The 21,032-nt window shown below is 36.0% G+C and overlaps 1 long non-coding RNA gene across 1 annotated transcript; it reads left to right on the top strand.

The window, feature by feature from the left end:
* Window positions 1-6: 6 nt before the first annotated feature.
* Window positions 7-20,471, top strand: LOC309628149. Its single transcript, XR_014244199.1, has 2 exons — window positions 7-18,809; window positions 19,126-20,471. It is a non-coding gene; the product is annotated as an uncharacterized lncRNA (long non-coding RNA).
* The last annotated feature ends 561 nt before the right edge of the window (window positions 20,472-21,032 follow it).

The following is a 21,032-nucleotide window of genomic DNA, read 5'->3' as shown; positions in this document are numbered from 1 at the left end:
CTTGAATTCTTTCCTATGTGAGGCCAAGAACCCTTATTTGGGGACCCCGTCCCAGGAACTGACACGAGTCCTGGGGCATGACCATCCTCTCCTGCAACATCTTTACAAAGGAAGAGAAAGAAGGTGGCCTCTCCCCCTCCTCACTTTTCCTTTGATTATAAAAATGTAGTCCACTTAGTTCACATCACAGAGCCCTTTTGCCTGCCCACTTGTATCCTACACAAGCATCCTATATTAATAAATCTACATCTTTTTTAAAAAATTTTTTTAAATTTTCTTGAAGTATAATTGATTTACAATGTTATGTTAATTTCTGTAATATAGAAAAGTGATTCAGTTATACATATATATATTCTTTTTCATATTCTTTTTCATTATGGTTTATCACAGGATATTGAATATAGTTCCACATGTTATACAGTAGGACCTTGTTGTTTATCCATCCTACATAAAATAGTATGCATCTGCTAATCCCAATCTCCCAGTCCTTCCCTCCCCCACCCCCTTTCCCTTGGCAACCACAAATATGTTCTAGATATCTGTGTGTCTGTATCTGTTTCGTAAGTATGTTCATTTGTGTCGTATTTTAGATTCCACATATAAGTGATATCATATGGTATCTGTCTTCCTCTTTCTGACTTACTTCACTTAGTGTAGTAATTTCTAGGTCCACCCATGTTGCTGCAAATGGCATTATTTCATTTCTTTTTTTTAATGGCTGAGTAATATTCCATTGTATATATATACCACATCTTCTTTATCCATTCATCTGTTGATGGACATTTAGGTTGTTTCCATGTCTTGGCTATTGTGAATAGTGCTGCTATGAACATAGGGGTGCATGTATCTTTTTGAGTTATAATTTTGTCTGGATATATGCCGAGGAGTGGGATTGCTGGATCATATGGCAACTCTATATCAAGTTTTTTGAGGAACCTCCATACTGTTTTCCATAGTGGCTGCACCAATTTACATTCCCACCAACAGTGTAGGAGGGTTCCCTTTTCTCCACACCCTTTCCAGCATTTATTTTTTGTAAACTTTTTAATGATGACCATTCTGACCAGTGTGAATCTTGTAGTTTTGAATAGATCTACTTCTTACTATCACTTTGCCTCTCATTAAATTCCTTCTGTGCCAAGACATAAAGAACCTGAGCTTCATTAAGTCCTGAGATGAGTTGTGTGGTTTCAGTTGGAAGATTGTGTATTTGAGCCTCATCTGAGGTGTGGTATCAGAACCACTGCCTCAAGATTCATAGTACCTAACAGAAGCATCTTATTGTTCAAGCCTAGAACAGAGCCCTGTGACCAGGCTAATCAAGGAGAGGAAATAATGATCATCTTCCACTTGAACTATTTAGTCTAGGAAGAATACTAAATCTGAAAAATGATGCCTAGGTGTTTACAGGAATGTTAGATAATGGGACACTGATGAGTGCAAAGAAGATGAGTATAATTAAGAAAAAAGAAAAGGAATGTTACTTCAGCTAACTGGAACACTGATTATTAAAAGGGTGTGAAAAGACTTCTGGTTTCAGCTCCACCATGTGAAGAGTTTAGTGGTCATCTCTTCCATCTTTACAACAAATAAAAGATGAACAAACTCAGAATCGATGACTTTTTTAACCCACAGGGCAAGATGCCACCTCAAAATCTGGAAAGATGAGTGAATTCAGACAGTCACAAGTGAGATCTGCTTACCAGGAATAGCTGCTATAGCCATAAACTGGTAGGAACAAATAACTGGTAATCTTAATGAATTGCTAGAGGCTAAGTGTGGATTAATATGAAAGTGAGAAACTTCTGGGGATCAGGTCTTAGGGAGCCTCACATACTTTTGTGGGTTTTAAGATCAGAAATCCCACCTATTTCTCACAGTGAAGAGCCTAGAAAGATCAACTCTTGGTTCTCACCGTGGGAGAGGAAGAGTGAAATTGTGAAATGAATCCATGAGCATTCTCTATAACAAAGTCCTGCTCTCCTGAAAAAGTTTACTAGAGATTACCCCACCTGCGGGAAGGGTATTTTTCATACTCCAGCCCCACCCAGACCCAAACTCACTTTCTCACTTAAAGAGGTGAGGGGGAGAATGGAAGCTAAGAAACAGTTGTGAAGTTCACATCTCGGGGACCCAGGCCCGTTATGATACTGATATTCATCATAACATTAGAGAAGTTTTCTATTTCCTCACACCTTACCACTAAACTAAGAGGGCTCTGCTATAATACCAGTGAATTACAACAGAAATAGCTGCAAGATGCAACATCTCTCGGAAGAGTAGTAAGTAGAGAAGCACAAAGTCAACACAAACAAGGACACTAGAGGAAATTGAAACCTCCATCACCTACAGCTATATCAACCATTAAGCACACTGGAACTCCCATTCATATTAATATGCAACCCCACACTAACTACCTATTTACCTCCTGTGATATTGCAATTTGTAATAAGAAATATATATATATTTGGTCTTTGCCCCCATTTCTGGCACAGAGCTCTGAAACTCTTGGACTTTCCAAAGTAATAGGAGCAGTGGAAGTACCTCTGTTTTATAATATTTGGTCTTTTGTCATCCTTTCCTGAAATAGATCCAGAGTCATAAAGATGAAATGGGTGTCATAACAAGCCGCTTTCAACCACACCTGAGTTTATGTTAATGGGATGACTTTTGGAAAGCCCCGAAAGATGGGGACTGGTTGCCAGGGGAACCAATCAATATTAGAGTGTTGGAACTTTCAGTCTCACTGCTTGACCTCAGGGAAGGGGGAAGGAGCAGGAGGTTGAATCCATCATCGAAGACCAGTAAATTAACCAGTCATGCCTATGCAATGAAACCTCCATAAAATCCCAAAAGGACCAGTTTCAGAGAGCTTCCAGGTTGGTGAACATATGGAGATGAAGAGAGTATTGTTGCCTGGAAAGCGCATGAAAGCTGTTTGATCCTTCCCCTACAACATGCCCTATGTAGCTCTTCATCTGATTGCTATTTTGTAGCCTCTAATAGAGCTTCATAATACCCTAGTAGTCTAGTAAGTAAATTGTTTTCCTGAGTTCTGTGAGCCACTGTAGAAATTTAATTAAACCCAAGAGAGGCCCATGGGAACCTCCAGTCTATCAGAAGCACAGGTAACAACCTGCATTTGTGATTGGTGTCTACAGGGTGGGGTGGGGGTGGGGGATGTCAATGAGAAAAATCAGTAGTCAATCTAAGAAAGAAATGGGAAATTGTATGCGAGCCAACATGCGGATTATAACCTGGAGACAGTGTTTGAGAAAGCTCTAAGGACTGTTCTGCTCATTAGAGGTCAAAGCAGTTATATAAGCTTTTGAGACAAAGGGTTATACATCAAATGACGTATTGTTGATAGTTTACACAATCCAGATCTAAACATACAAAGTGAGTAGTGGGTCATGGGTCATCCTGGCCGCTTACAAGATTAAGAAGGAATGTTATCTCCTAAGTAGGTCTAATTAAGGCAGATGCACAGTACACTCTAAAGGGGAGGGAGTAGGCCAAAATGGGCAAAGAAAAATTTTGCCATAAAATATAAATTTTATTTCATCAGGGGCAATCTTGTAAGCCTGAGTCCTTAACCTCCAGGTAGACAGTGTCAGAATTGAGTGAAATTGTATGACATCGATCTGGTGTCACAGATTAGCTTAATGTGTGAAAAACTTACACATCTGGTGTCAGAAGTGAAGCAGTTGTTGTAGAGTAGTATTGACAGTGGAGGAGACACATAAGAGTATGTTTTTTTCTTTATACCTCCATTACTATTATCCAATACATCATGGCTGGTTTTCAACAAAAAATTACAAGTAATGCTAAACAAGGAAAAATCACAGTCTGAAGAAGCAAAGTAAGCATCAGAATTGGACTCACATATGATAGATTTTGGAATTATCAGACAGAGATTTTAAAATAACTATGATCAATGTTAAGGGCTATAATGGAAAAAGTAGACAACATATAAGAACAGAGTAATAATGTAAGCAAAGAGATGATTCTAAGTAAAAAATTCAAAAGGAAATGCTAGAAATAAAACATACCTTAACAGAAGTGAAGGATGCCTTTGATGTGCATATTAGTAGACTGGACATAACCAAGGAAAGAATCAATGACCTAAAACTGGTCAGTAGAAACTCCCCAAACTGAAAGGCAAAGAGAGAAAAATGAAAATTAACAACAACAAAAACAGTATCCAGGAACTATTGAAAGATTTCAAAAGGTGTAACAAACATTTAAGGGTTTCTAGCTCTCTTTTCAACACTGCATTCCTTATTGCTTTAGTGAACAGAATATCCTCTGGGTCCTCCCATCAGAAAGAATAGGCAGATGAGTTTTATTAGTATATTTATTCTAATATTCTATATTAGAATATAGATATATTTATTCTAATAAATATAGTATATTTATTCTAATAACTTTTCTGAACCTTATCATCCTTTTTTCTACCATCTGCCATGCATTTGTGGCTTATCAATTTCACCATGGAATATTGCTTCTCCAAGATTCCCAAAGTCATCTTAGCAGCATGTTAGCACATTTCCCAGAATTCTCATCAGGGTGTTAAATCCTGCATTCTGAGAAAGTGCTGCCATATCAAAGAATTTATCCAATTTTAAATTACTTCCCAGCATCCTCAGGAGCCAGTGTCACATGTGGTTTCATAGCTCTAGCCAGAACATTTTGGATAACTCCTGCAGCTTCTTCATCACAGAGCCTCTTCTTTATTCAGACTGAGCACTTGCTTATCCACATTCTGTTATGTTTTGATCTCAGTTATTCCTCTGGTAGTCAGGAGGGCAGGTGGGAATGGGGTAGGGCATGTTTTATTTTAAAATAGGGGCTCTGTATTGTCTTTAAATAAGGGGGAGCTAACATGGAAGAGTTGGCCACTTTGATAAATCCAAAGTATTCCTGGGAATCTAAGGATTCATGATTTTTTAGTGCATCAATCCTCATGCTCCAAATCCAACTCATACAGTTCTCATTTTCTCTATAAAACACCTAATCTTGGCATAAAAGATTTACTGGATTTGAGGATTTAAACTTTGACACTCTGCTACCCTCTTAACGAAATCCTGGGACTGCTTCTTATTTCCTTCTGTCTTCTTGTTAAAGGAGATGATTATCTCTTAATATGCTATCATTTAGTTAGTCCCTCTAGTTTTCATATTTTGCCATAAACTGGTGATTATTTACCTTCAGCCTTTTACTGTCTTTAAAGAATCTGTTGACCTCAGCCATATTTTTACATGGTCCTTATAATCACTAATTCTCTTGTACCTCACAATGTTCTGAGATTCTACACCTGACAATTGATATACTTACACTGGCATCTCAGCCAAGTTCATCACCAGTCACAACTTTAACATTTGTACCATGACAATACACCTGGAGCAATCTATATTTCACTTACCAACAATGACAGGGTCCCCTTGCCAGACTGCTACAAAATCCTATCTTATAATTTGCTTTCTCAAGTCAGTCAAGACACCAACTTAGTTTGAGTTTTGCAGGAAACAGACTTTTAGATGGAGATTTGCATGCAATAAGTTTATCTGGATTTACCCTTGGGAACAGCATCTCTAAGAGTGAGGGAAACAGATGTTGCTAGGATAAGCTGAACTGTGATGCATCTGCAACAGAGGCTTTAGCCAATCCTACAGGTAGCTGTGGAGCAGGGATGACCTTTCAGAATTAGATGCTAATATAGGCAAGAAGCCAGGCCTTATGATACACCCTGCTGACCAGTTATTGTATGAGGAAGTATTCACAATATTAACGGCCAAAGACACAACAGTTAACTTTATTCTCCATTATTAACAGTCTCCATTATTCTTAAGTTTAGAAAAATAAAAGAAAATCAAGTCCCGATTTGTAGTGTTTGCAGACTTCCGTGGTGTGTGTGTATATATATATATATATATATATGTGTGTATATTCCTACCATGGCTGATTTTAAACTTTGATGTAATGGGGCCTACCACAGAGTTGGGAAGAGATGTATAGTAACATGCACTTACAGAAATGCAAGAGATATAAAGACAATAGCACAAATAAGAGGAAAATGAAATGTAGTAAAATAGTTGGGACATGATGACTTTTAAGTATTTAAAACACTTTAAGAATATAATTTAACTGTAACTACATAATTTAATTTTTAAACATAACTGTCAAAAACTGGATCACAAATTTTCTGAATATTTACAAATTGTCCCTTACAAGCTACCACAAGCTGGCTTGAACAAACTACTACCTCCCACCATTAGGCTCAATGAATATATGACCCATATTAAACTTAAATGTAACATATTAATTAGCATTTTTCTCAGTTGGCCACTTGTTTTGGAAAACTAACACTCTATAAAGCCATGCTAAATGCACCTTTTGCATTTCTTTACATAACTGAGTTCCTAAGGTTTTCCTCTAGAACAGGGACGCCTGGAAGGGAGTCTAGTATGAACACTAAAACTTTTGTCCAAAAGTTGCATGTTTTATTGCCTTTTCTTCCTATTTCAAGGGGACATTCAGGATTATTCTAACTTTTTAGCTTTATACTCTTTCCATTTATATCTTAGCAGTAGAGGAGAACACTTGCAGCCTGTGGGTCAGAGAAAAAGGCAGCCAGAGATGAGGCCTGAGAACTGGGGGTGAACAACAGGTGTTAGTCCTCCTGTCTGACGTTATAAGAGCTCACATTAATTAAGCAACTATCAAGAATTACACAAAGCATGTTACATGCATTATCACAATAAATGTTATTATTACCCACATTTATTTATGAGGGAATAGAGGCACCAAAATATTAAGCAAATTGTCCAAAGACACACAGTTCTCATTGAGCAGTGGAACCAAGATTAAGCCCAAGCTTTATAAGTTCAGAAGCTTACCAATTTCATGTGTTAACTACTTTAAACATATCATTTGTGTAGGTCTTAATCATGAAAGTAAATGTATTTTTAAAAATTCATGTGACATGATTAACAACAGCATCGAGTTCATTGTTATGCTTTAAATAGAAGCCAGTATTAGTGTAATATAGCTGCCTTAATGTATGGTTTATAAAAATAATAGCAAATATAGTGATCATTTGTGCTTCTAAGTATTTACAAATAAGGCAAACAGAATAGGTAACATTTCTACATCTGCTATCATGGAAGCTAAAGAGAAAACACCAAAGTCACGACTAGTAAGCTATTTACTAACCAATGTCTGGGACATTTTAAACAGGTAGCTTAAATAAATCCTAGTTGATTCAGTAGTTTAGACAATGTTCTTGAAAAGTTGGATCAATATCATTGTTGACTTACGCAACTGTGTAAATTGTAGTGATTAATCTTATTTTAAAAAAATGTATTGAGGCAGGTAGAACAGAGGGGCATACAGCTTATGAAGGTGAATGATACAGACAACACTTCTCTAATAAGGAATTGTTAAGAATTCCTTAGAATTGTTAAGAATTGTTAAGAATTTAATTTTCCCTTGATAGTGTATTTGTGGACATATTTTCAGATACTCATAGAAATATAAACTTTAATTTAAAAAGCAGTATATTATCCTTCTGCACATAAAGCATCACACGTTTCACCATAGTGACTGATCAATGTGGTGATGACTTTTGAAACAAGTTAGTAAATAAATTAATTTACATACCCTCAGGAAAAAGAATTTACCTCAGATTCAACTTTCTAAGAACTCTGTTGAAGATAATTAGATATAGGTGAGTATAGAATATTAAATAGCACATAAAATTTTTTTTAAAGAGAACACTGATATTTTATCCTTTGTTATATCATCTATCATCTATTTATCCATCAAATACAGTGCTATCAACTTATCAAATGCAAATACATGTCATCAACAATTGTCATTACCTCAAATACATAAATAAATGTTCATATAATATATACTTCTTTATATACATTCATGTACCTGTTCAAATATCCATTTTAGAATTATTCATAATTTTCTTATTAAAAATAGATTTTGTGTGAGTACTGTAAAGTGAATGACCCTCTGAGTCCTCATTCCACCCATAGCTCCCTTTTGTATCAAGTGCCCAGACACAGTTCCATGTATGTAGGTTGCCATGCCTTGGGTCTGATGACCAGAAGGACTTCCTCACACCTGATTGCGCTATAGATTGTCGACTGACCAAAAGTTACATTGAATATAAGGGAGGCCAGTGGCTTTATGAGGAAGACTGATTTAGAAACTGTGTTAACCTAACCCAATCAAATCTCTTTTTGGGACTTGGTTAACATGAGATAGACAAGGGTTTTTTTTTTTTTTTTTTTAAAGGAAAATGCATTTTAAATTTATTTATTTATTTATTTTTGGCTGTGTTGGGTCTTCGTTTCTGTGCGAGGGCTTTCTCTAGTTGCGGTGAGCGGGGGCCACTCTTCATCGCGTGCGCGGGCCTCTCACTGTCGCGGCCTCTCGTTGCTGAGCACAAGCTCCAGATGCGCAGGCTCAGTAGTTGTGGCTCACGGGCCTAGTTGCTCCGCGGCATGTGGGATCTTCCCAGACCAGGGCTCGAACCCGTGTCCCCTGCATTGGCAGGCAGATTCTCAACCACTGCGCCACCAGGGAAGCCCGACAAGGGATTTTTGCAGGCAGTTGAGTGGAGTAAAATCCAAGTGATACGTAGAGAAAGTATTCAGAATAATCCATTTCACAGTAAAAACCAAGAATAAAGAGAAGTGTAAGGGTAAAGGTAAAACAGAAAAAAGAAAGTAGAAATATGAGAAACAGATGCAGTGGACACCACAGCAACCAATTTGCATGACTTTAGTCATGAATTATTTTGGTGATGTTAGACCTGATATGCTATCATACATGACATTTCACTTGACCTTGGTGCTTTCATTTTATTTGTTAAAGCATTTTATTTCTCTTATGCACAGTTGTACAGTAAAATGCCCACACCAGGAGAGATAAGCTAAACATACTACTGTTGCTTCTTATCTGAGTGAAGCTAGTACAATGCGAATGTACACACATAAAAATGTTTGTATATATGTATACAAACATTTACTAAGCAATTTACATCTTTCTTCTCCTTTCATCTTAAAATGATTATATGTTCCTTGTTCTTTCTGTTTTTGGAAAGAACTTCAAAGGCTCTTTTGAGAAGTTACAGAAACCCCAATTTTTAAAATGTTCACAAAGGAAGTGGCAGGCAGTTATAAGTTTCTCATCACCAGATAGTTATATTCACAGAAAAAAAATGTAGAAATTTACATCCATCATCCATTCCATACATCTCTTAGAAGTTGGTATTTTTGCTGAAATTTCAGGTCTGTTTTTGTTGAAGAAAGGAACAATATAGAGATTCATTATAAGGGAATATTATTGAACTTCATCTCTTCTTCATGGCAAGGAAGAATAGCTCTCTTTGTGAGTGAAGCAAAGAATCAGTGTGAAAGCAAAGAACAGAATGAACCTTACCAATGTGAACTAGCCCAAGGAATTCGAAGACCTAGGAATACTCTGACAAGTTTACAGGAGACGTAGCATTCCATTTGTGTTCTAACCTACCCACAAGCTTATGGTTTAGGTTACACTCCTTCTGGATTCATGGGAGCAGCACAGTCCTGCTATTATATCAAGTGACATCATGGGGAAATGCTCTAAGAACAATGTGTGAAGCTTAGCATTTGGAAAGTGTTATGTCATCAGAAACCATCTAAGTCGATCTTCTGTTATTTTGGTTAAGAAACATGAGGCCCAGAAACATTAAGTAACTAGTTCAAGGTCACAAAGGTAGCTATTATCAGATCCAGGACAACAACATGGTTTTTTAAATTCCCATTTCAATTTTTATTCTACTTCCTATGTTTTTTCCACTTTTGCATGAATTCAGTCATTTCTGCCTGAAGATACAAATCTTCAACTGATGCTCACAAGGTTTATGTTTGTACCTGATTTAAAATCTGGCCAATGGCAAGACTTACTGCATCACAGTAAACTGAGTTTCAAAGAGTTTAAATAAATTACCCTTAGTAACAGAGCTTAACAAAGTGGAAAAGTTAAAGTGTGTGTATCTGATTCTTGAGAAAAACCTCAGTTTGTACTCAGGTTCTGCATTTCTGCACACAATCCAATTTCACTTAAGACTGTAAATATTGCCTTCTTAGTAGACTGAACATCTTATTCTGAATGTTTCTGCCCTTTGTACTCTTCCATTCCTTGAAATTGAAGTTAGTTTTGAGCAATAGAACAATGGAAAATCTCTGCCAGAACTTCTTATCAGCTTGGAACTTTAGCATTTCTCAATCTGATCTTTCCTTTTGTCATGTATATCATGGATCTTGTACATCAATATTGTTGGAGGAGTTATAGACTCTTTTATGTATTTAATAGTATGTCTTCTGAGGAATAAATATTGAGTTTAGAATATAAATTTACATGATATGCCAAAGAAGTAATAACTTCATGTGTTCCAATGCATAAATCCTCCAAAAGGACTGAAGAATTAAACTCGTAACAAAAAGGAGAAAAAGTTTCATTTTAAGAGTTTATAGTATGGCTTCTCCCTCTCTGCAAAGATAAATACACGAATACATAAACAAATAAATAAAAACGACCAATCAATGAAAATATGGCAAAACCAATTTCAGTTATTTATTTGGCCAATCATTCACTCAATGAATATTTTCTGAGCTCCAATACATAAAGAATACTAGGCTGAATGCTGTAGAATATCTGAGGCCTTGGTGTTCTATACAACTCACTTAAAAGATTATAAACATGAATGGTAGCACACATAGTGGTGCTATGTGTAATGAGATGGATGGAATGTTTACTGTAACCAAATAAAGAATTATTATAGTAGATAGAGCAGATAGTCAACCGTTATGATTGACCACGATTTGAAGCATTCTTTCATAGCGTACATATCCATTTAAAGCCCAAAGGGAAAAATTATTTAAAAAGTAAAACAGTATGAAATTAAATATAACAATGGTTTATAAAGGTTTTTGGAATGATTTTTTTTCCCCTCAGTGTTCTACTTTGCTTTCTAAAACAATGCATTTCACTTTCTAAATGATGTTAATATGAATAACACCTAATAATGAGTCTAGAAGTATTAAGGATGCTTTGAAAATATTATAGCTAAAAATGCTGGATTTACTAGTTTATTCATGTAACTGTGATTTGTGTGGCTTATAACTTTGAGGTGCTTCACACAATTGACAATAAAAAAACAATTTTCCTCATAAGTACTTAAAAAAAATACAGGCCATTTAGTAAAAAACTTGATTACTATGCACTGATAATAGAATTTCTTTCTACCATTCTAAGGCACTTCAGCTATCTTTGAAGCATAGGGAAAAAATGTGATTTCTAGAAATAAAAGGAGTAAAAGTTGCTTGTATCTTTATTGGATTCATTAAAAATTACCACACGATTAGTATAATTTAGTAAACTATGTCTTTATGGAATACAGACTGATTCAAATATTTTTGTGCAAAATGTTCTTTGCAGTAATGAACGTATTCAACCAAATTTGTGTGGGTAAGCTTTTCTAAATTTCAAAAATTCTAATTTTCTGATTATATTACAAAGCAGCACTCTGTTGATGTTTTTGTATTTATCTATCATCTTACATCAATTGGTTTTCCAGAAGGATTTTCTAAAGCCAGGAAAAATGGTAGTCAAATCAATGTGAACATATTAACAAAACTTCAAGTGCATTCTACATGCTCTATTAAACATTATTCAATTATTTTACTCATTTGAAAATACGTTTTACTCATCATTTTGTCTCAGATAAAATTTCTTCTTTCAAACAGTGTTATACTGTTCCTTATAATTGCCCCTGGGGATTTTAATCAAAGGGAGATATGAGAAATGCAACATGCTTTGGAACCATCCACGCATTCAGTGTTCAGTCTACTGAATAAGGAACACTGAACAGATATGTAATTAAACACAATAACAGCTGTGCTCATGAAATAGGAAGAAGATTAAAAAGTAATCCTGGATACTCATTTAATTTTTTTAGATCAAATATGAATGTAATTAGAATACTGTGATGTAACTTAATTTTAAAAATAACTTGAAATTTGACATCAGTCTAACCCCTTAAAGATAAATTTATAGAAATCAAAGACAACCTTGAATATTTGAGGATTTGTTCTACATAGCTTTGAATATCTATTCAGTCATTCATTTTATTTTTCATTTGCTCAATATTTTAATACTTACCTAATCGATTACTGGAAAACATTATACTAACTTTTGGGGTTAAACAAAACAAGAGAGGAATAGACATGCCCTATGAAATCAAGTAAATCCATTAGAGCCAAAAATGCTATAAAGAAAGGCTACAAAAATGGACATGACTTTCAGTATTTGTTTTGTTAATGTTTTATAGTTTGGAACTTAATTAATTCAATGATTGTATGTTTATGTTGTATCTCTAGATTTAATATCTTGTGACATGTTATATTTGGGGTGCCAGATGAAAATGTATATTTGAGTATTAGCAATAATCATTTTGAATAGAAAGAGTGCTTCTTGCCAGCCCTATATGAGTAAGTAATTTAATTTCTCTGACCCTTACTTTTCTCTTTTGTAAAAAATAAAACAGCAAAATATAGGTTGTTTTTTGAATTTTATTTTATTTATTTTTTTATACAGCAAGTTCTTATTAGTTATCTATTTTATACATATGAGTGTATATATGTCAATGCCAATCTCCAAATTCATACCGCCACCACCACCACCCCACCCCTCTTTCCCCCCTTGGTGTCCATAAGTTTGTTCTCTATATCTGTGTCTCTGTTTCTGCCTTGCAAGCCACTTCATCTGTACCAGTTTTCTAGATTCCACATATATGCGTTAATATACGATATTTGTTTTTCTCGTTCTGACTTACTTCACTCTGTATGACAGTCTCTATGTCCATCCACGTCTCTACAAATGACCCAATTTCATTCCTTTTTATGGCTGAGTAATATTCATTGTATATATGTACCACATCTTCTTTATCCATTTGTCTGTCAATGGGCATTTAGGTTGCTTCCATGACCTGGCTATCGTAAATAGTGCTGCAATGAATATTGGGGTGCATGTGTCTTTTTGAATTATGGTTTTCTCTGGGTATATGCCCAGTAGCGGGATTGCTGGGTTATATGGTAGTTCTATTTTTAGTTTTTTAAGGAACCGCCTCACTGTTCTCCACAGTGGCTGTATCAATTTACAGTCCCACCAACAGTGCCAGAGGGTTCCCATTTCTCCACACCCTCTCCAGCATTTGATGTTTGTAGATATTCTGAAGATGCCCATTCTAACTGGCTTGAGGTGATAACTCATTGTAGTTTTGATTTGCATTTCTCTCATAACTAGTGATGTTGAGCAGCTTTTCATGTGCCTCTTGGCCATCTGTATGTCTTCTTTGCAGAGATGTCTAGTTAGGTCTTCTGCCCATTTTTTGATTGGGTTGTTTGTTTTTGTAATATTGAGCTGCATGGGCTGTTTATATATTTTGGAGATTAATCCTTTGTCCGCTGATTTGTTTGCAAATATTTTCTCCCATTCTGAGGGTTGTCTTTTCATCTTGTTTATAGTTTCCTTTGCTGTGCAAAAGCTTTTAAGTTTCATTAGGTCCCATTTGGTTTTTTTAAATTTCATTTTCATGACTCTAGGAGGTGGGTCAAAAAAGATCTTGCTGTGATTTATGTCCAAGAGTGTTCTTCCTATGTTTTCCTCTAAGAGTTTTATAGTGTCCGGTCTTACATTTAGGTCTTTAATCCATTTTGAGTTTATTTTTGTGTATGGTGTTAAGGAGTGTTCTAATTTCATTCTTTTACATGTAGCTGTCCAGTTTTCCCAGCACCACTTATTGAAGAGGCTGTCTTTTCTCCATTGTATATCCTTGCCTCTTTAGTCATAGATTAGTTGACCATAGGTGCGTGGGTTGATCTCTGATCTTTCTATCCTGTTCCATTGATCTATATGTCTGTATTTGTGCCTGTACCATATTGTCTTGATTACTGTAGCTTTGTAGTATAGTCTGAAGTCAGGGAGTCGGATTCCTCCAGCTCCATTTTTTTCCCTCACGATTGCTTTGGCTATTCGGGGTCTTTTGTGTTTCCATACAAATTTTAAGATCTTTTGTTTTAGTTCTGTAAAAAATGCTATTGGTAATTTGATAGGGATTGCATTGAATCTGTAGATTGCTTTGGGTAGTATAGTCATTTTCACAGTATTGATTCTTCCAATCCAAGAACATTGTGTATCTCTCCATCTGTTTGTGTCATCTTTGATTTCTTTCATCAGTGTCTTATAGTTTTCTGAGTATAGGTCTTTTACCTCCTTAGGTAGGTTTATTCCTAGGTATTATTTTTGTCACAGTGGTGAATGGGATTGTTTCCTTAATTTCTCTTTCTGATCTTTTGTTATTTGTTTATAGGAAGACAAGAGATTTCTGTGAATTAATTTTTTTTTATCCTGCAACTGTACCAAATTCATTGATTAGCTCTAGTAATTTTCTGGTGGCAACTTTAGGATTCTCTATATATAGTATCAAGTCATTTGAAAACAGTGACAGTTTTACTTCTTCTTTTCCAATATTTATTCCCTTTATTTCTTTTTCTTTTTGATTGCCCTGGCTAGGAATTCTAAAACTATGTTGAATAATAGTTGTGAGAGTGGACATCCTTGTCTTTTTCCTTATCACAGAGGAAATGCTTTCAGTTTTTCACCATTGAGAGTGCTGTTTGCTGTAGGTTTTTCATATATGGCCTTTATTATGTTGAGGTAGGTTCCCTCTATGCCCACTTTCTGGAGAGTTTTTATCATAAATTGGTGTTGAATTTTGTCAAAAGCTTTTTCTGCATCTATTGAGATGATCAAATGGTTTTTATACTTCAATTTGTCAATATGGTGTGTCACATTGATTGATCTGCATATATTTAAGATTCCTTGCATCCCTGGGATAAATCCCACCTCGTCATGGTATATAATCCTTTTAATATGTTGTTGGATTCTGTTTGCTAGTATTTTGTTGAGGATTTTTGCATGTATATTCATCAGTGATATTGGTCTGTAATTTTCTTTTTGTGTAGTATCTCTGTCTGGTTTTGGTATCAGGGTGATGGTGGCCTTGTAGAATGAGTTTGGGAGTGTTCCTTCCTCTGCAAATTTTTGGAAGAGTTTGAGAAGGATGGGTGTTAGCTCTTCTCTAAATGTTTGATAGAATTCACCTGTGAAGCCATCGGTCCTGGACTTTTGCTTGTTTGAAGATTTTTAATCACACTTTCAATTTCATTACTTGTGATTGGTCTGTTCATATTTTCTATTTCTTCCTGGTTCAGTCTTGGAAGGCTATACCTTTCCAAGAATTTGTCCATTTCTTCCAGGTTGTCCATTTTATTCTCATAGAGTTGCTTGTGATAGTTGCTTATGATGCTTTGTATTTCTGCAGTGTCCCTTGTAACTTCTCCTTTTTCATTTCTAATTTTATTGATTTAAGTCCTTTCCCTCTTTTTCTTGATGAGTCTGGCTAAGGGTTTATCAATTTTGTTTATCTTTCAAAGAACCAGCTTTTAGTTTTATTGATCTTTGCTATTGTTTCCTTCATTTCTTTTTCATTTATTTATTTATTTATTTATTTTTTGGCTTTTTTGGGAATTTGAGGGCCTCTGTTTTCTTTTTTTTTTTTAAGTATTTGTTTATTTATTTATTTATGGCTGTGTTGGGTCTTCGTTTTCTGCGCGAGGGCCTTCTCTAGTTGCGGCAAGCGGGGGCCACTCTTCATCGCGGTGCACAGGCCTCTCACTATCGTGGCCTCTCTTGTTGTGGATCACAGGCTCCAGACGTGCAGGCTCAGTAATTGTGGCTTATGGGCCCAACCACTCCACGGCACGTGGGATCCTCCCAGACCATGGCACGAACCCGCGTCCCCTGCATTGGCAGGCAGACTCTCAACCACTGCGCCACCAGGGAAGTCCTTCATTTACTTTTGATCTGATCTTTATGATTTCTTTCCTTCTGCTAATTTTGGGGTTTTTTGTTCTTCTGTCTCTAATTGCTTAAAGGTTAGGTTGTAAGGTTAGGTTGTTTATTTGAGATATTTCTTGTTTCTTGAGGTAGGATTGTATTGCTATAAACTTCCCTCTTGTTTTTGCTGCATCCCATAGGTTTTTGATCATCGTGTTTTCGTTGTCATTTGTTTCTAGGTATTTTTTGATTTCCTCTTTGATTTCTTCAGTGATCTCTTGGTTATTTAGTAATGTATTGTCTAGCCTTCATCTGTCTGTGTTTTTTACGTTTATTTCTCTGTAATTTATTTCTAATCTCATAGTTTTGTGGTCAGAAAAGATGCTTTATATGATTTCAATTTTCTTACATTTACCAAGGCTTGATATGTGATCTATTCTGAAGAATGTTCCATGTGCACTTTAGAAGAATGTGTAATCTGCTGTTTCGGCTGGAATATCCTATAAATATCAATGAAATCTATCTGGTCTATTGTGTCATTTAAAACTTGTGTTTCCTTATTAATTTTCTGCCTGTATGACATGTCCATTGGTGTAAGTGAGGTGTTAAAGTCCCCCTCTATTATTGTGTTACTGTCGATTTCCTCTTTTATAGCTGTTAGCATTTGCCTTATGTATTGAGGTGCTCCTATGTTGGGTGCATGTATATTTATAATTGTTATATCTTCTTCTTGGATTGATCCGCTGATGATTATGTAGTGTCCTTCCTTGTTTCTTGTAACATTCTTTATTTTAAAGTCTCTTTTATCTGATATGAGTATTGTTACTCCAGCTTTCTTTTGATTTCTATTTGCATGGAATATCTTTTTCCATCCCCTCATTTTCAGTCTGTATGTGTCCATAGGTCTGAAGTGAGTCTCTTGTAGACAGCATGTATATCGGTCTTCTTTTTGTATCCATTCAGTGAGCCTGTGTCTTTTGGTTGGAACGTTTAATCCATTCACATTTAAGGTAATTATCGATATGTTTCTATTACCATTTTCTTAATTGTTTTGGGTTGGTTTTTGTCCTTTTCTTCTTTTGCATTTCTCACTTAGAGAAGTTCCTTTAGTACTTCTTGTAGAGCTGGTTTGGTGGTGCTGAATTCTCTTAGCTTTTGCTTGTCTGTAAAGCTTTTGACTTCTCCATCAAATCTGAATGAGATCCTTGCCAGGTAGAGTCATCTTGGTTGTAGGTTCTTTCTTTCATCACTTTAAATATGTTGTGCCAGTCCCTTCTGGCTTGTAGAGTTTCTTCTGAGAAATCAGCTGTTAACCTTTTGGGAGTTCCCTTGTATGTTATTTGTCATTTTCCCTTGTTTTTTTTTTTTTTTAATTTTATTTATTTATTTATTTATTTATGGCTGTGTTGGGTCTTCGTTTCTGTGTGAGGGCTTTCTCTAGTTGCGGCAAGTGGGGGCCACTCTTCATCGCGGTGCACGGGCCTCTCACTATCACAGCCTCTCTTGTTGCGGAGCACAGGCTCCAGATGTGCCGGCTCAGTAGTTGTGGCCCACGGGCCCTGTCGCTACGTGGCATGTGGGATCTTCCCAGACCAGGGCTCAAACCCGCATCCCCTGCATTGGCAGGCGGAGTCTCAACCACTGCACCACCAGGGAAGCCCCTTCCCTTGTTTTTAATAGTTTTTCTTTGCCTTTAATTTAGTCATTTTGATTACTATGTGTCTTGGCATGTTTCTCCTTGGTTTTATCCTGTCTGGGACTCTCTGTGCTTCCTGGACTTGGGTAGCTATTTCTTTTCCCATGTTTGGGAAGTTTTCAGCTATAATCTCTTCAAATATTTTCTCGAGTCCTTTCTCTCTCTCTTCTCCTTCTGGGACCCCTGTAATGCGAATGTTGGTGCACTTAATGTTGTCCCAGAGGTCTCTTAGGCTGTCTTAATTTCTTTTCATTCTTTTCTCTTTATTCTGTTCTGCAGCAGTGAATTCCACCATTCTGTCTTCCAGGTCATTTATACGTTCTTCTGCCTCAGTTATTCTGCTATTGATTCCTTCTAGTGTATTTTTCATTTCAGTTATTATATTGTTCATCTCTGTTTGTTTGTTCTTTAATTCTTCTAGGTCTTTGTTAAACATTTCTTGCATCTTCTCTATCTTTGCATCCATTCTTTTTCTGAGGTCCTGGATCATCTTCACTATCATTATTCTGAATTCTTTTTCTGGAAGGTTGCCTATCTCCAGTTCATTTAATTGTTTTTCTGGGGTCTTATCTTATTACTTCATCTCATACATAGCCCTCTGCCTTTTCATTTTGTCTATCTTTCTGTGAATGTGGTTTCTGTTCCACAGGCTGCAGGATTCAGCATATAGTTTTAAATAATATTGCCACTCTCTTTTGAATAAAGGATGCAGCAACTTTGCAGTTTCCTGTTCCAGAGATGATAATAATAGTAAAACTTCAGAAATAAATATCCTCAAATTCACCATGAATGATTTGATGAGCAATTTCTGGAATGCTTTCAACAATGGAAGAAGACGGATGTGTTTTGAATGATTTTACAGTTTTACAGATTGGAGGTAGGGGAGGATAAAGAAATCAAAGGGAATTAGTCAGCTTTGATAAGAGGGGTTTGTATGAAGGAGTAGAAGATGATTAAAGTGAATCTGATGTTTGGAAGATGAATGTAGTTTGCTTCTACAAAACAACTGAAGAACTTTAAAAGAAACCTTATGAACTATAAGAATGATAACGAAGTCAGTGGCAGAGAGCAAGAGATGATAATGGTTTAATTAATAAAACAAATTTGAATACATATTTTCATTCAAATTCAATAAATTTAAAAATATATATAGGTAGGGCTTCCCAGGTGGCACAGTGGTTGAGAGTCTGCCTGCCAATGCAGGGGACACGGGTTCGAGCCCTGGTCTGGGAAGATCCCACATGCCACAGAGCGACTGGGCCCGTGAGCCACAGTTGCTGAGCTTGCACGTCTGGAGCCTGTGCTCCGCAACAAGAGAGGCCGTGAAAGTGAGAGGCCCGCACACCGCGATGAAGAGTGGCCCCCACTTGCCGCAAATGGAGAAAGCCCTCGCACAGAAACGAAGACCCAACACAGCAATAAATATAAAAATAAATTAATTAATTAATAAAATATATATATATATATAGGTAATATTTTCTCATCTAAGAATATTCTTATGTAAAAAGCATGAAAACAGGAATAAAAAACAGCTGTAACCCCATCCTGAAATATAACCACCATTAACATTTTGGTGCTTGCTCCTCCATACGTATTTCTATTCAGTAGAAAAACACGAGCCCTTTTTTTTCTTATGTTTTATAAAAAATGGTATCAATGTTTAGCTACAGTTTGAACGCAAATTGTTTCATTTATTTTTCACCAATCACTTTTTTTATAAGGGGATTAATTTTGCTGTAACCATCTCTTAAAATACTTATCAAAAGGCAGCATTCTGCACATGTGTGTATACAGTAATGGAAGTTCTGATATCAATTCTTACATTAAAAAAGAAAAAAACTTTTCAATATATTCTTGAAATATTAACTCATTGTGTTAGAAATCTGAGTTGCTTTAGTTAGCTTGCATTACAAACTGACCTAAACTAATTTGGTTTTTAGATCTATAAGAATTTTTGAGTAACCATTGGTAGCTTCCAATTGCTAGAGATAAGTTGGAGCTGAACATTTTCTCTCCAAGAAACTTATTCCCACAAGGGATGTTACAATAAAAATCAGCCTCGGTTCAAATTCTGTCACATTTTTTAGCAAGCGTATGTGCACATGTGAACACGTACACACACACATACAATCTCCTCTGCAAACCTGGTGAAGTTTCTATTCTATGCCTTTTAGGCAATCCAATAAGTTCCTTATATGGAAAGACTTCAGGATTTAGTTATCTTTGGGGAAGGATCAGATGACAAAATCTGTTATTTGAACAAAAGAGGGGCAAGATTGTAAACCTAGGACTCCATCCTGAAGGGCACTGCTGTATTCACTAGATTCTTTTACTCTTCTTATCAAAATGGAAGTTCCTACAAGTATTTCTTCATTATCTGAATATTTTTACTACAGCTTATTTTACCAATGAAAATCACTTCTAATAATCACTGTGCTAATTTACAAGCTCTTTAATGCTGAGTGGATATAAAGATAGGTCTAGTTGTTATTTCTGGAGTAGAGCTTTGTAATTATATTTTAAAATGCTAAATCAGACCAATAAGGAGATGATTTACAACTATATCATCTATCATTATTTATATCTTTATCTATCTACCCTTTATATTGAAATATTTTAAATTAAATTATAGAAAATATGATAAGAACTACTTGTTTATTTCTGGTCCCTTAGACTAAATTTGACCTTCACTCAAAAGTCATTGTTGTCACACACAAATAAAGGGATATTGTTCTTATATTTTCCCAAGAATCTGCTGTTATTTTGTATTAGGGGAAATTCTACTATATAGGATTTTCTTTTTTCTTTTTTTTTTTTTTTTTTATAAATTTATTTATTTATTTTTGGCTGCATTGGGTCTTCATTGCTGTGTGCGGGCTTTCTCTAGTTGCAGCAAGCGGGGACTACTCTTCGTTGCAGTGCACAGACTTCTCATTGCGGTGGCTTCTCTTGTTGCGGAGCACAGACTCTAGGTGCATGGGCTTCAGTAGTTGTGGCTCACGGGCTAAGAGTGCAGTAGTTGTGGTGCATGGGCTTAGTTGCTCTGTGGTATGTGGGATCGGTATATGGGATCTTCCCAGACCAGGGCTCAAACCCATGTCCCCTGCATTGGCCGGTGGATTCTTAACCACTGCGCCATGAAGGAAGTCCCATATAGGATTTTCATAAAGAGCTAGCAGCTTATATCCACTCCGTGCTGAACGTTGTACAGCTTACCAAGATTCTTATTCAGAAGAACTTTTCCCCAGAGTAGTGTGCTCAGTGGATAACCTTCAGCTGTTAGCCATTTCAAGAGTTGAATCAGTGAAGACAGGCACCTTAGCCAATGCTGCACTGCCTTCCTGTGGTGATCATAAGTAATATACATCTAAAATAA

The sequence above is a fragment of the Balaenoptera borealis genome, assembly GCF_965194805.1.
Source record: "Balaenoptera borealis genome assembly, chromosome: 4".
Lineage (NCBI taxonomy): Eukaryota > Metazoa > Chordata > Mammalia > Artiodactyla > Balaenopteridae > Balaenoptera > Balaenoptera borealis.
This window is presented reverse-complemented; position numbering and strand designations above follow the sequence as displayed.